The 11,813-nt window shown below is 40.8% G+C and overlaps 1 long non-coding RNA gene across 1 annotated transcript; it reads left to right on the plus strand.

Moving 5' to 3' along the window:
- LOC118423493 lies at window positions 1-10,943 on the plus strand. The gene is made up of 3 exons (XR_004832061.1): window positions 1-72; window positions 6,611-6,716; window positions 10,805-10,943. It is a non-coding gene; the product is annotated as an uncharacterized LOC118423493 (long non-coding RNA).
- The last annotated feature ends 870 nt before the right edge of the window (window positions 10,944-11,813 follow it).

Consider the following 11,813-nt stretch of genomic DNA (forward strand, 5'->3'; position numbering starts at 1 on the left):
GCAAGAGCGTTACGGACACCAGGGGGACGCTGAGCCTGGTCGCAAAGATGGCGGATAGCAACCGTTGCTAAGGTCAGATCACGTGACTGAAAGCCGAGAAATCACAATTTCTAGCGTTTGACGTAGTCATTAGCGTGAAATTGCGTTTCTGCAGTAACACAGTTAGGTTATGCAGGTGAAGTGTTGTACACAGGTGAAGACTAATGAGGGAGTGGCATCCAGGTGTGCGAGTGCAGACAATGGATAAGAGGAAGTGACAAGCTGAGATAGTCATTCGAGGTCGCCACTGCTACAGCTACTGCCGTGTCTTCTTTTTTGCAAATGTGATTTAGCAAGAAAACCCAGAGTAGGAAGTTGTTTTGCAATGGGCTCTGGTGTACGTCCCCTATTTTTTTGGCCTTCAAACACAATGGAAGGTTTTTTTTAGGGGTTGCGTAGCCGGCAAACAACATAGTCAGAAAATATTGTTCAATGTATTGTTGTATCAGACGATGTTCTAGCTGTACTATGAAGTAAGTTTATTATGCCATGCACAAATGTCAAAGTTAAACTGTGTTTGTATAATTGGTCGTTAATTTCGGCAATGTTTGATGTTCTGTTTGGTGAAATTGTGAAGTGCAAAATATGCACAAAGTATTTGGACAGAAGAGTTTTTCATTGATATCGGTCTGCTCTTTCGGCAAAGTTTCTCATTAAACTTTTTCTGGCGTACCTGAACCAGGCGGCGCTCTCCCCCCATACAAGTGTCATGTGTTGTTATTGTGTGCGCATATTGGGGAGGGGGGTAATTAGTGTGATGCAGAAATAGGGGTGACCAGCAGGAAAAGTGAGTTAGAACCACGATTTTATGGTGGATCTGGGACTTCTCGGCTTTTACGTGAGAATACTTTTCAACCGGTTTGACCAAAGGCGACATGTCATCGAGTATTAAATTTTGTTGAAATCAGGATTACACTTTGTCGTACTAAAATCAGACGCTATGAACTCAAACAGTGTGTACTCGTTCCACAGAGATTCCCGGGAATCATATACACTGACTCACACACACAGTGTAACGTTACTCGGTCCACTGAAATATTCCCGAGAATCATACACTAACACACTCTGTGTCTTGGTCACTGAAAGAATGCCATGAATCATAAAACTAACATACACTGTGTACTCAGTCCACTGAAAGAATCCCAAGAATCATACACTATCATACGCGCGGTGTGTACTTGGTTCACTGAAACTTTGGCGGGAAATCTGAGTCTCGCGTCTGATTGGCTAGCAATGATGTAATCGTTTTGTGCAGCAGCGACCCTAACGGCCAGATATGGTAATGCTGGTAACGCTGTTCCCCGGAAATCGGACTTTACAAAATGCTGCATATCTTCTTTATTATCAGGTGTTGTGCCCCAAAGAATCTTACATGGCTAGTAAGTAACACGTAGATAATAATTAGTATCAACGTGTTTTATTTCATTGCGGAAACAATTTAAAGGGCTTTAGTTTTGAAACGGCGTTTCCCACCTATTCATTATTGTTTTTAACACCAAATCGTTCGAAGTCGGTGTTCGACAAACTTCGGGTGATTTCGGCAACCGTTCGTTTGTGTAATTCCTTGGATTCGACAGTGTACCCGCTAAGTGTGCAATTCTCGGGAATGTTTCACTGGACCGAGTACAGTGAAACATTCCCGAGAATCGTGGGGGATATAGGGATACCTGAAAAGAAATTAAGCTGACTTTACACATTTTCATGGTTGCTTTTTGATGCGAATAAGCCGGTACCTCCCTAAATCACTTCGTATATATCAACTATGTCGTGTACAATGAGAAGTCTTTCAAAGAATGTTAATGCTACTTTTTCGGACAGGTGGTTCTCATGGCAGTAACATTGAAGACTCTGTCTCTGTGTAACTGTGTAGTGTCGATAAAATAATAACGATTAGTTACTGAGAAATTCAACACCAGTACAAAATCAAAGAGACTTTGTGAAGTTTATCATAGTTGTCAATTTATTTTTTAAAAGACAAAGAGAACAATACAAACAATGTCCAAGCAGCGACAGAATTGATAATCAATAATGTTCAACAGAACATGTGCATCAATATCAAGGACTGGTAGTTTTATCGATGTTAAAGCCTCCAGATCACCTTTTTTTCTCGGACTCAAGCATCTACAGATACTTCATTACTAGAATACCATTTGACATTATAGGGTTTTCAACCAGAAAGTAAAGCTACCAACCCTGTTGCATGATAATTGCAAATCTTAAGACTTCTACATGTACATATAGATTATGCATTCACGTTATACCCGCATTACTATGGCTTTTAACGAATACATTAGCCATCACACAATACAATTGCATCACTCTGATCAAGTTGGTTATATACATCATATACATTAAATGGAAACCTTCTTTCACAATAACACAATACTTGGAACTAGTAGGCATTTCCAAAAGCAATGAACAACATCTAATCAATTGTCTTTACTTATGCAGTAAAAAAAGGCAAAGTAGACAAATGCCGTGGAACTCACCCTCTTCAATTCCTAAACAAATATATTTCTCTAATATAAATTGTACATGTTTTTATACATGTTTTTCTTAATGTGTTAATATATATATATATATATATATATATATATTTGTGTAAATGTATATAGTATCATTATCATGTGTGTGTTTGTGTACTTGTGTGTGTTTGGAAGTCGTCAGAAAAGTAATCAATGGGCTGATAGTATTTCTTTTAACCGTGTGACTGTCCCTATCCATCGCTAACTCAATGATTTTTCGTTTTAAAGAAACGACGCTCATATTGTCATTGAGCAGATGCTGGTCCACTTCCGTACAGTGGATTCACAGCCGCCTCAGCGGGGCATGCGCAGGCAGAGGCGGATTGCTCCCCGTACAAGGTATTTGTCGGAAGATGGGAGTCCATCTCGACGTCATTTGCATTCGCAACAGAGTAATTTGCTGCAGGATTATCATAGGACAAGCTTTGCCGTGCAGCAGTTGGATTATCATAGGACAGGCTTTGCTGTACAGTAGTTGGATTATCATAGGACAAGCTTTGCTGTACAGCAGTAGGATTACCATAGGACAGGCTTTGCTGTACAGTAGTTGGATTATCATAGGACAAGCTTTGCCGTGCAGCAGTTGGATTATCATAGGACAGGCTTTGCTGTACAGCAGTAGGATTACCATGGGACAGGCTGTGATGTACAGCTGTTGTCTGATATACTACATTTGCAGCTGCTATCCCGTAAGGCTTATGTTCATCGCCAGACTCCATCTGGGAAGTCGAATCGTCTTCCTGCACCATTTCGGTAGAGTACCCTGTCGTCTCCTGTCCTGGGTTGCTGTCATCATCATCGTCGTCTGGCACGGGAGGCGGAGCAGCTGAAGCGTACTGGTGGTGTTGGGCCTCCTCATCTTCATCACTATAGGCGGATGTGTCGTCGTTGCTGTAGATATGAATGTCTGCTTCTGCAGTATGTGTCGTGACTGGTTCTGTCACGTACTGGAATTGAGTACCAGTAGCTTCTGCGGCTGACTGGGTTTCGTCGCACTGCAAACTTTGAGGAAAGTTAGTGATAGCTTCCTCCTCTACGTCTACCATAGCATTTACAGGGTTACGTACAGCCATGGCTTGCAGTCCGATCTGCATTGCTGCAGCAGCCGTGTTTCTGGCAGCACGTTGTTTCAGACAATAAAACACAGCAGTGAGAAACATTGCCACAAGGATGTTAGCCACGGTAATGGGAACAATGTAGGCGGCTTTTGGTCTCTGTGTATCGTTTGTGTCAGGAACACAGAGGTTTTGATCGGACGATCCTGACGGAATCAAGGATTGGTTTTGAGGTGTTACACAAATGTTGGTGTTGTTTTTAACTGGTACAGTTTGTAAGTTGGATGGGTGTTTCTTTTTGGTTTTAGAATTCGGAATTACACATATCATCACATCGTATTTTTTCTTTAGACTACCTTTGTCCTCTACACAAGTGTATACACCGGAGTCCTTATCAGCGAAGTTCTCGACAGCAAACGGTTCTCTCATAGATTTAACGGAAGTTCGTCCTGTCGGAGTGTTCCAGTAGAACGAATCAGTGTCAGATATGGTGGGAGACAACGGCAAAAGGATTGTATGATTCTCAAATGCAAACAAAGTTGTAGGTAGAACACCCAAGTACTCATAAGAACTTTTGAAGAAGTGTCCTTTTTTAACAAAGGAGTTATTGTGTTTTGTATGCATCCAGTATAGCAATATTTTTATACTTATGCTCTTATTTGATATATACGAAATCGCCGTAGAGTTAGAACGATCAGCATTGTCGGTTGTTTTCTGTACACAACGCAAAGGGTTGCCCTGTAAATCTAAAGTAGTGAATGGATGTATTGATTTTATATCATATATATATGTATGCTTCATTTGTCTGATGATGTTTTCTCTGAGTAAGACAGAATACAGATGGTTACTTGGGATCCATTTGATGGCCTGCGTCGGAAATACAGAAATACGGTTTCCGGAGAGCTCCAGAAATTCTAGACTTGCCAGACCGCAAAAGGCGTTTTCTGACACGTCAGAGATGAAGTTATTGGAAAGGATAAGATCGGTCATCGTGGTGAGGGTGAAGAATGTGAAATCAGAGAGTAGAGCGATGTGATTTCTGTCAAGATCAAGAAAGACTAGTTCTCGAAGGCCTTGGAAGGTCAGGGGTGATATTTTGTTCACCTTATTTTTGTCAACGTAAAGGTATCGTACATGAGGGGTTGTGTTAAAAGAGCTGAGGTGGGTTATTTGATTATCTGACAGCTTGACAGTATGAGCGTCTGGTGTCATGGAGTCTATAGGGACGTGGGTTAAGTTACGGCCTTTAAAGTTAAACGTTAACGTTTTAAGTGCTGAGGTGGTCCACAGTGTCAAGAGGATGAGGCAAGGCACGGATTTCATGTCGTATCTTGACAGCATTCCTTGTCGCGAGAAACCTCCTACAGAAACAAGAGAAAGAGGGAAAGAAAGCACGCATTAATGACAGTTGAATTAGATTGAAAGTTTAAAATACACCTGGCCCTTTTCCTTGCGCAATGAATTATTGGATGGATTGTTCGCTTTGCTGATATTGTCGCGCTCATTAATTCAGGGTGCCATTATGTGGCGTCGGTTGGCCGAGTGGCTATGCTAGCGGACTAAGTTCCTTCGCAGAGCACAGAATATTTCTTGAAGTCAACATGCTACTCTTGAAACAATTCATGGAAGTCTTCCAAGGCTATCTCTGAAGCTGACTCACTGCATGATAAAATTGGTGGGACATGGTTGTCGAGCCAAAGACGAAATAGTTTTGTCTGATCTCCTATGGAAACCGAGTGACCGGGTACATTGCAGACATTTGCGGGCATTTTAGATAGTGGTATTGAATTTGTGAACTTAGAAAAAGCAATGTTAGACAGGGATCTTTGGGGTAAAATGTGTACGAGCCTGGTCCCGACCTCCGGTAGATAATGTATGTATGGTATCGGACACGACATGGAGAGGTCACTTGTTCGATTCCATGACTGGACGAACCGTATCTAATGATCTCTTGGTCATCGTCGATCACTACTTACCAGCAATAACCATTTTTAGCTAATCTTCCTCTAATAGTAACAAAGGACACGTCTGTCCATGTTGGTCCTAGGCAAATTTGTTATATACACGTTATGCCTTCTCGGAATCCATACGCATATTTTTCTCGCAATCTTGTCAGTTACAAGGAATTCTGAATCAATGTTGGCGTTCATGCAACTTTCTGATATGTCTTATCCAAATAAATAGTTATGCAATCGTATGAACATAGCTAGCGGTATTGTCGGTTCCATCTAGCTTCACATGGATTGTGTCAGTAGAAAACTTGAACATCCTAATAAAAAATAATAATTGTTTCAGAAGCGCCGAGCCAAAGATATCCTAACGTTGAAGGTTGAAAGGAATTTATGAAGACATGAACACTTCTCTATACAAGCGTGCCGATATTGTGTAACGTAGCGACATACCTGAAGTGGTAAAACCAAATTTGGGGTAGATTCGGCCCCGGCTGAAGAAGTGGTGTCTGTGGCGCAGCAGGCAAGCAAGTCTGGATAGGAACAAGTTTCTGTTGTATATGAAATGAAATGCTATGCTAATATTGCTAGACAGCACGTGGCCGTTATTGGCCGGGAGTGATCGTATGATTTCTGATACAAACGTCACTGGTTGCCATGGATTTCCTGCGATGTGTACATATATGCAGCTGTCATGGAAAAGTGGTACTTTGATTACTTAAAAGTTTCTTTTCAGCACACTTTTCATGATACAGAGATGCGTCTTTACAAAGTTTATTCACTCACTCACTCACTCACTCACTCACTCACTCACTCACTCACTCACTCACTCACTCACTCACTCACTCACTCACTCACTCACTCACTCACTCACTCACTCACTCACTCACTCACTCGGCCACCCAATCACTCTACCACTTTCTACACACGCCCCGACTTTCTGTACACGTGATGTTTTCTATCCCTCTTCTGGAAGACATCCGAGCCCCGAGTCATTGTCAGGTTGGAACGATTAAATCCGTTCACTTCTGATGAAAAACAGGTCCTGAAGCTACCAGACAAGATGAAGTTCCGTGGGGAGTGCTCTGTGCTTCCTCTCGGTGACATTGTTTTCGTTTCCTGTGTTTTGGCCTGCGGCTGTAAGGCAGGTAAGCAAACTTGGCTACATGAGTTCAACTTTACGGAGAGTTACCGGAGGTTAACTTTACCTTAGACGTTAGGTACTTATGTTTTAAAGGCACATTGACCAGAAAGTTTCCGCCGCCGCGTCCTCAACGTCTTTCCAGTGAATGTTGGCCATTTTTAAGGCCTTTATTAAAGTCTTGCATGAAGTTTACGTTCTTGGGTCACAAGGCAACAAGGCATGGTTGTTTTTGAGTGCTGCTGACTCGTTTTTTTTTTTCTGTCATGTTGTCGCTCGGTGTTTTATACTTAGTCCTCCTTATACCCGCCTCACAGTAGGCGCGATTCGATCGAAAGACTAGTTTACGAGCTCTAAATGACATTTTCGTGAGTAAGACGTCCGGTGTTCTCACGATAATCTTGCGATTTTTAGGGATCGCCGGCAATTTTCAGGAGTCTTACGACGGTCGCGGTGCAGCGAAACATGTTCTTAAGATAAGCGACAAGTCGCAGGAGATCTCCGAGATTGCAGAGCTCGTTACCGAGTCGCAGATCGTGCGTGCAAATCGTGCGTACCTCGCAAGGGTATCGGTCAATAGTCTTGCGTCAATCCAACGATTGAAGACCGATAGGCGAGCACAGACATAGTTATTAATCATCGAACGCAAATCGGATGGCGAACGCCCGTTAGTCCGGCGACGTTCGGGCGATGTTCACCCGACTTCCGATTGTTTACAAATATTGAATTTCTGGGAATGTGAGGATAATTCTTAAATTGTGGCCCCTGTGGCAGTATGTAGGCTGGCTTTTGTGACACACTTTCCTTTCTTGTGTCATTTCTATTATGCCCGCGCATTCCATTAATTGGTTAAAAAGATTCCGACAACAAAATAAGCAACATTTATTGATCTCTTGCCTTTTTTGAGGAACTTTTTGTATTCCCTTGTCCGCGTGCAAGAGTTCATGCATGATCATTGATTTATTCACCGTCGATCGCACGAGGCTCGCTTATATGTGAGGGGAACAGGTTTTGGGCGAAAAATACGCAAGACCATCTTAAGATCTTAAAATCAGCCGACCTTCCTGCGATCGCGAAGTACGTCCGAAGATCGTGTGAGGCGGGTATTAGGACTTTCTTTTTAACGTTGGAGTCGTGAACTTTCAGACCGTTGTCGTCCAAGTATTCCATGCACTCGGAATTGTCCATTGTTACCATAGATTTTCGTCGTGGTTAGTGTAAAATATTTGATATTGTATTGTAATCAGTCGCCCGTTTGTTGTTGATACAAAGTATGTTGTTGCAGTGACAAGGTTAAGACATTTAAGTTTTATTGAAGCCTACATTCAGTTCCTTAATACATGTATGTGTTTATAGCGTATTTGTCTAACATGTCTGGAATAAGTGATGGAAGCGGTAACCTTAAAAATGCTCGGAAAGTCAGAACAGTCTCCTCCTCAGTTTCATACAATAGCTAAAAATGAGTCAGGGACATTATCAATTGTACGTTAATTGAACCTCAAATTACGTCTTGAACTCAATTCAGTCAGACTCATAAAAACGTGAACAACAAAGTGAGATATTTCAATCTCAAAAGCATATATGCCTTTAACTTTGCGCCAAATTTCAACTCATTCGATGAAAAAATGAGCCTGTTATAAAACTAGTGACATTACTTTTTGAACCACCCTCGTACCTTTATTCGCGGGTAGCCTTCATCCATTGCTTTCAAACTGCAATATTTTGAAAATGTCGCATTTGAAACCACCGTCCCTTTTAATTTATATCCCTAAATTAAATACCTTCCCAAACATATTTTCAGCAGGTTGGTAGAATATTTAGGATATAGTAGAATTGTTTTACACAGCCAGTTTGTTGTTGCGATGTCTCTCAAACACCTTCCTCGAAGCTTTTAGTAAAAGAGCTAGTCAGAAGCTCTGAGGAAGGTGTCTTAGAGACATAGAAGCGTAAGCAAAGTAATTATATACATGGTTGTGTAAAAGATTTCTGCTATACCCTAAATACGCCAACGGATATAGGTCAACCCACGGATAAAGATGAACTAGCGTTAGATCATCCAGTGTCTGAACGTTGTTGTAGAGAGATGTGATACCGGCCTAAAAAAAAAAGAAAAACAGCAACGCTAAACTAAGCCCTGGCCTTTTTCTTTACGCTGGACTGGTTACTTGATCTATCTTTTGAACTTGTACTAGGAAGTATGAGCAAACAGAGTATCACGAAAGCAGCAGACTAATTTCCTCTACACAGGGTGTGTCTGAAAAATAAACTGCGAGGTTTTTATTGCACGTATTTCCAGAACCAGGGATCGGACTAGTCACTTGATCTATCTTTTGAACTTGTACTTGAAAGTATAAGCAGACAGAGTATTACGAAAAGCTGCAGACCAGTTTCCTCTGCACAGGGTGTGTCTGAACAAATAAACTGCGAAGTTTTTATTGCACGTATTTCCAGAACCAGGGATCGGACTAGTCACTTGATCTATATTTTCAACAATGTACTAGAAAGTAGAAGCAAATAAAGTATCACGACACTAAAGCAGCAGACCAATTTTCCCTGCAAACGGGGTGTCTGAAAAAATAAACTACGAGGTTTTTATTGCATGAATTTTCAAAACCAGGGACGGACTAGTCGTCACTTGATCGATCTTTTGAACTTGTACTTGAAAGTATAATCAGATGGAGTATTACGAAAAGCTGCAGACCAATTTCCTCTGCACGCTGGTTTCTGAAAAATAAACTGCGAGGTTTTTAATGCACGCATTTCCAGAACCGGGGAAGGACATGTTTTGGAACATGTTCTGTCAGTGATAAAATTTTAACATTGACGGGACTGTAAGAATTGTTCACTGACAAGGACTGAAGAGTGAGAAAAGCAAAACATGTCGGTATGGTTCTGCATGATACTCGCTTTTGGCTGCGTCATTTTACCTGGTAAGTTGACAAGCTTTTTTGTTTAAACAGTGGGCCTTTAGAGAAGTCCTATATTCGACAAGAGGGTGTGTTTTTCCAATAGGTATAATTTTTCGGAGGGACAACATGCATACTACTTCACAATATATGATTAAGTACCCACTATTCTCGCGTACATCAAAAAGCATTCAGTATTGTGCTAAACTCCCCAAGTACTATATAATTCAATTAAGAAAGCTCAAAACCCCCTTTGACTGAATGCAGTGTGCCCGACATGGCCTGACAAAATTTCGATGTTAAAAACTCATCTTGTTATGCGTTTGATATTTTGTGAACATCGCCTCTCATTTATGCCGAGAATATGCATAATGAAGGAAGTGTCCATGCGTATAGGAAATGCATGGGTAGGGTCTGTTTGGGTTTAGTGAGTGTCATATTGTTGTACAAACACACGTTGCGTATCCCACCACAAGTGAAATTCAGCAAAATGTCGGCTGATTGTGTATTCATTTATACATGACCTATTGGACAATAACATTCTCTTCTGGAGTTTAGGGCCCCTTTATGCATTCTTGAGAATTTTAGGGCGCAGTTACACGAGCGCTTAAATCTGCATAACAAGTCCGCATGAGGTCCACATAGACATTTTCATTTTTTTTTTCATACGCACCCATACGCATGGCAATCGGTTTATGTCAGTTTTAGGTACACATGCATAACCACAGTCCGTAGAATACTGAATGTTCCGAAAAACGATGTATTCCGTAAAATTCGTACTTATTCCGTAGAATTTGTACTTATTCCGTAAAACTCGAATGAATACCGTAATATTCGAATAGATACTAAGTACTCAAATTTTCATAAGGCCAATATGTTGATTTTATTATATGGATGACATCCTATGGGGACCTCAAAACTGGTGCGAACGTGCGAATAAAGAAAAAAAAGGTTTGGCCAAATTGAAAATTATCATGAAGATTATTATGAAATCTATGTGATTAGGGGCGTTAAACGAATAACCAAACAATTTGTTCTTCATTTTGTTCTTTCGCATTGGCATCGTTGTCTTTAGAATTGACATCAATATACGTCTTCCGATGTTTGTTTTGAACTTACGGCATATATTTCCTCATTGTGTAGCTGCTTTATATGACTTATAGCATGGTCGATTTTTTTTAACTTTCAGGTTCCAGTTCAAAAGATGAATTATGTAAAGCAGCGGTGCTGGAGTCCACCATCTACGCATTTGTAAGCGGGCCACAGTTCAACAGCCCCCTCTACCGAGATCGAACCGATCTACAACCTACAACTGATCCACAGACTAAGACAGGTTAATCTTTTACCTTATTCTTTGCAGTTCTTTTGTATCTGTCTACAAATGTCTATGCAAGTGAAAGAACTATTGTAGCCTTTACAAATCTGTTTTGTCTGAATATCAATAAATTGATAACACGTCAGATAAAAATCACTTGTCTTATATTGGCATTTGTATCATTTCTTCACATATTATGTTTTTTATATTCGTTTACATATCTTTGATTATTTTTTTCACGTTCAGGACCATATGAATCAGAGCAGACCACTACCAGGCCACCGCTCAGCAGCCCCCTCTACCGGAATCAAGACGCTCTGCAGACTATAACTGCCCTCCAGATCAATGGTGAGATTGCCTGATATATTCTCTCACCCTTCCCTCTTAATAAGCATGATTAAAGGATGATAATGCAAATTAGAGCATTCATTATCCTTTAATATATCATATACAAATATTGATTTATCTTGTCGATTAATTTTGAAATTATCAAGGTTTTCCGGAATTATAGCGTCACCTGTTCTACCTAACTTTAGCCATCCCTCGTTAGGACCTTAAATGAAGGTCCTGTGTTTGAGGAGAGCCACACCTCGAGCACGTTAAAGAACCCACCACACTTATCAAAAAGGGTAGGGGTTCTTCCCGGTCTGGTGGTTCAAAAACTACAGTCCTTAAGCCGCACCTGGGTCAATTGCTGTCGAAATGAGGTCACAAACGTTGTGTACAAGCAACAATGACTGTAATAACTAGAGTTTCACGACCCCATACCTTCGCAGAATGATTATAGCCTTTACAACTGATGTACATGTATTACGTGTGTTTATCAGTTGATCATCTCCTCCACAAAGAAAAAGACAATCTACCTTAAGAAAGAAATTAAAAT

The sequence above is a fragment of the Branchiostoma floridae genome, chromosome 9 (genome assembly GCF_000003815.2).
Source record: "Branchiostoma floridae strain S238N-H82 chromosome 9, Bfl_VNyyK, whole genome shotgun sequence".
Taxonomy (NCBI): domain Eukaryota; kingdom Metazoa; phylum Chordata; class Leptocardii; order Amphioxiformes; family Branchiostomatidae; genus Branchiostoma; species Branchiostoma floridae.